Consider the following 4543-nt stretch of genomic DNA (forward strand, 5'->3'; position numbering starts at 1 on the left):
CTCCTCTGTCCTATTCTAGGTCTGCTCTGACATACGCCAGGTCTCCTCCTCTGACCCACACCAGATCTACTCCTCTGACACACACCATGTCTGCTTTGACACACAGCAGGTCTACTCCTCTGAAACACGCCAGATCTACTCCTCTGATCCACACTATGTCTACTCCTCTGACCCACACCTAGTCTACTCCTCTGACCCACACCTGGTCTACTCCTCTGATGCACACTAGGTCTACTCCTCTGACCCATTCTATGTCTACTCCTCTGAACCACACTAGGTGTACTCCTCCTACCCACACACCACATCTACTCCTCTGACCCACACTATTTCTACCCCTTGGCACACACCAGGTCTACTCTCCTGACCCACACTAGGTCTGCTGTAACACACACCACGTCTACTCCTCTGACCCACACTAGGTACTCCTCTCACCCACACCAGTTCTACTCCTCTGATGCACACTCGGTCTGCTGTGACACACACCAGGTCTACTCCTCTGACTCCACTAGGTCTACTCCTCTGACTCCACTAGGTCTACTCCTCCGACCCACAGTAAGTCTACTCCTCTGACCCACACCACGTCTACTCCTCTGACACACTTTAAGTACTACTCTGACCCACACCAGGTTTACTCTTCTGACACACACTAGGTCTGCTGTTACACACACCATGTCTACTCCTCTGACACACACTAGGTCTACTCCTCTGACCCACATCAGGTCTACTCCTCTGACACACACCAGGTCTACTCCTCTGACACACACCAGGTCTATTCCTCTGACCCACACTAGGTCTACTCCTCTGATATACAACAGGTGTACTCCTCTGACCCACGTCGACTCCTCTGACCCATACTAGGTCTACTCCTCTGACCCATGCCAGATCTACTCCTCTGATTCACACTAAGTCTGCTGTGACACACACCAAGTCTACTCCTATGACCTATATTAGATCTGCTCTGACCCACACCAGGTCTACTCCTCTGACCCTCACCAGGTCTACTCATCTGACCCACAATAGCTCTACTCCTCTGAAACACACTATGTACTCCTCTGACCCACACCCGGTCTACTCCTCTGACCCACACTAGGACTGATGTGACGCACACTAGGTTTCCTCTGACACACACCAGGTCCACTCCTCAGACCCACATGTAGGTCTGTTCTGACACAACCCAAGTCTACCCCTTTGACCCACACGAGGTCTACTCCTCTGACCCACACTAGGTCTACTCCTCTGGCACACACTAGGTCTACCCCTGTGACCCACACCAGGTAAAATCTGACACACACCAGGTTTACTCCTGTTACCCACACCTGGTCTAGTCCTCTAACCCACACACCAGGTCTACTCCTCTGACACACACCAGGTCTGCTCCGGTGACCCACACCACGTCTAATCCTCTGATCCACACTAGCTCTGCTCTGAAACACACCAGGGCTACTCCTCTGACTCACAACAAGTCTACACCTCTGACCCACACTAGGTCTACTCCTCTGACACACACCAGGTCTACTCCTATAACACACAACAGGTCTACACCTCTGACCCACACTAAGTCTGTTCTGACACACACCAGCTCTACTCCTCTGACCCACACTAGGTCTATTCCTCTGACCCACAGCAAGTCTGCTCTGACACACACCAGGCCTATTCCTCTGACACACTCTAGGTCTGCTGTGACACACACCAGGTCTACTCCTCTGACACCCACTAGGTCTACTCCTCTGACCCACATCAGGTCTACTCCTCTGACACGCACCATGTCTACTCTCTGACCCACAGTATGTCTACTCCTCTGACACACACCAGGTGTACTCCTTTGCCCCACACTAGGTCAGCTCTGTCACACACTAATTCTGCTCTGACACACACCAGGTCTACTCCTCTGACACACACTAGGTCTACTCCTCTGACACACACCAGGTCCACTCCATTGCCACACATCAGGTCTATTCCTCTGACACACACTAGGTCTGCTGTGACAAACACCAGGTCTACTCCTCTGACACACACTAGGTCTACTCCTCTGACCCACACCAGGTCTACTCCTCTGACACGCAGCAGGTCTACTCCTCTGTCCCACACTAGGTCTGCTCTGACATACGCCAGGTCTCCTCCTCTGACCCACACCAGATCTACTCCTCTGACACACACCATGTCTGCTTTGACACACAGCAGGTCTACTCCTCTGAAACACGCCAGATCTACTCCTCTGATCCACACTAGGTCTACTCCTGTGACCCACACTAGGACTGATGTGACGCACACTAGGTTTCCTCTGACACACACCAGGTCCACTCCTCAGACCCACATGTAGGTCTGTTCTGACACAACCCAAGTCTACCCCTTTGACCCACACGAGGTCTACTCCTCTGACCCACACTAGGTCTACTCCTCTGGCACACACTAGGTCTACCCCTGTGACCCACACCAGGTAAAATCTGACACACACCAGGTTTACTCCTGTTACCCACACCTGGTCTAGTCCTCTAACCCACACACCAGGTCTACTCCTCTGACACACACCAGGTCTGCTCCGGTGACCCACACCACGTCTAATCCTCTCACCCACACTAGCTCTGCTCTGAAACACACCAGGGCTACTCCTCTGACTCACAACAAGTCTACACCTCTGACCCACACTAGGTCTACTCCTCTGACACACACCAGGTCTACTCCTATAACACACACCAGGTCTACACCTCTGACCCACACGAAGTCTGTTCTGACACACACCAGCTCTACTCCTCTGACCCACACTAGGTCTATTCCTCTGACCCACAGCAAGTCTGCTCTGACACACACCAGGCCTATTCCTCTGACACACTCTAGGTCTGCTGTGACACACACCAGGTCTACTCCTCTGACACCCACTAGGTCTACTCCTCTGACCCACATCAGGTCTACTCCTCTGACACGCACCATGTCTACTCTCTGACCCACAGTATGTCTACTCCTCTGACACACACCAGGTGTACTCCTTTGCCCCACACTAGGTCAGCTCTGTCACACACTAATTCTACTCTGACACACACCAGGTCTACTCCTCTGACACACACTAGGTCTACTCCTCTGACACACACCAGGTCCACTCCATTGCCACACATCAGGTCTATTCCTCTGACACACACTAGGTCTGCTGTGACACACACCAGGTCTACTCCTCTGACACACACTAGGTCTACTCCTCTGACCCACACCAGGTCTACTCCTCTGACACGCAGCAGGTCTACTCCTCTGTCCTATTCTAGGTCTGCTCTGACATACGCCAGGTCTCCTCCTCTGACCCACACCAGATCTACTCCTCTGACACACACCATGTCTGCTTTGACACACAGCAGGTCTACTCCTCTGAAACACGCCAGATCTACTCCTCTGATCCACACTATGTCTACTCCTCTGACCCACACCTAGTCTACTCCTCTGACCCACACCTGGTCTACTCCTCTGATGCACACTAGGTCTACTCCTCTGACCCATTCTATGTCTACTCCTCTGAACCACACTAGGTGTACTCCTCCTACCCACACACCACATCTACTCCTCTGACCCACACTATTTCTACCCCTTGGCACACACCAGGTCTACTCTCCTGACCCACACTAGGTCTGCTGTAACACACACCACGTCTACTCCTCTGACCCACACTAGGTACTCCTCTCACCCACACCAGTTCTACTCCTCTGATGCACACTCGGTCTGCTGTGACACACACCAGGTCTACTCCTCTGACTCCACTAGGTCTACTCCTCTGACTCCACTAGGTCTACTCCTCCGACCAACAGTAAGTCTACTCCTCTGACCCACACCACGTCTACTCCTCTGACACACTTTAAGTACTACTCTGACCCACACCAGGTTTACTCTTCTGACACACACTAGGTCTGCTGTTACACACACCATGTCTACTCCTCTGACACACACTAGGTCTACTCCTCTGACCCACATCAGGTCTACTCCTCTGACACACACCAGGTCTACTCCTCTGACACACACCAGGTCTATTCCTCTGACCCACACTAGGTCTACTCCTCTGATATACAACAGGTGTACTCCTCTGACCCACGTCGACTCCTCTGACCCATACTAGGTCTACTCCTCTGACCCATGCCAGATCTACTCCTCTGATTCACACTAAGTCTGCTGTGACACACACCAAGTCTACTCCTATGACCTATATTAGATCTGCTCTGACCCACACCAGGTCTACTCCTCTGACCCTCACCAGGTCTACTCATCTGACCCACAATAGCTCTACTCCTCTGAAACACACTATGTACTCCTCTGACCCACACCCGGTCTACTCCTCTGACCCACACTAGGACTGATGTGACGCACACTAGGTTTCCTCTGACACACACCAGGTCCACTCCTCAGACCCACATGTAGGTCTGTTCTGACACAACCCAAGTCTACCCCTTTGACCCACACGAGGTCTACTCCTCTGACCCACACTAGGTCTACTCCTCTGGCACACACTAGGTCTACCCCTGTGACCCACACCAGGTAAAATCTGACACACACCAGGTTTACTCCTGTT

The sequence above is a fragment of the Tenrec ecaudatus genome, chromosome 15 (assembly GCF_050624435.1).
Source record: "Tenrec ecaudatus isolate mTenEca1 chromosome 15, mTenEca1.hap1, whole genome shotgun sequence".
Lineage (NCBI taxonomy): Eukaryota > Metazoa > Chordata > Mammalia > Afrosoricida > Tenrecidae > Tenrec > Tenrec ecaudatus.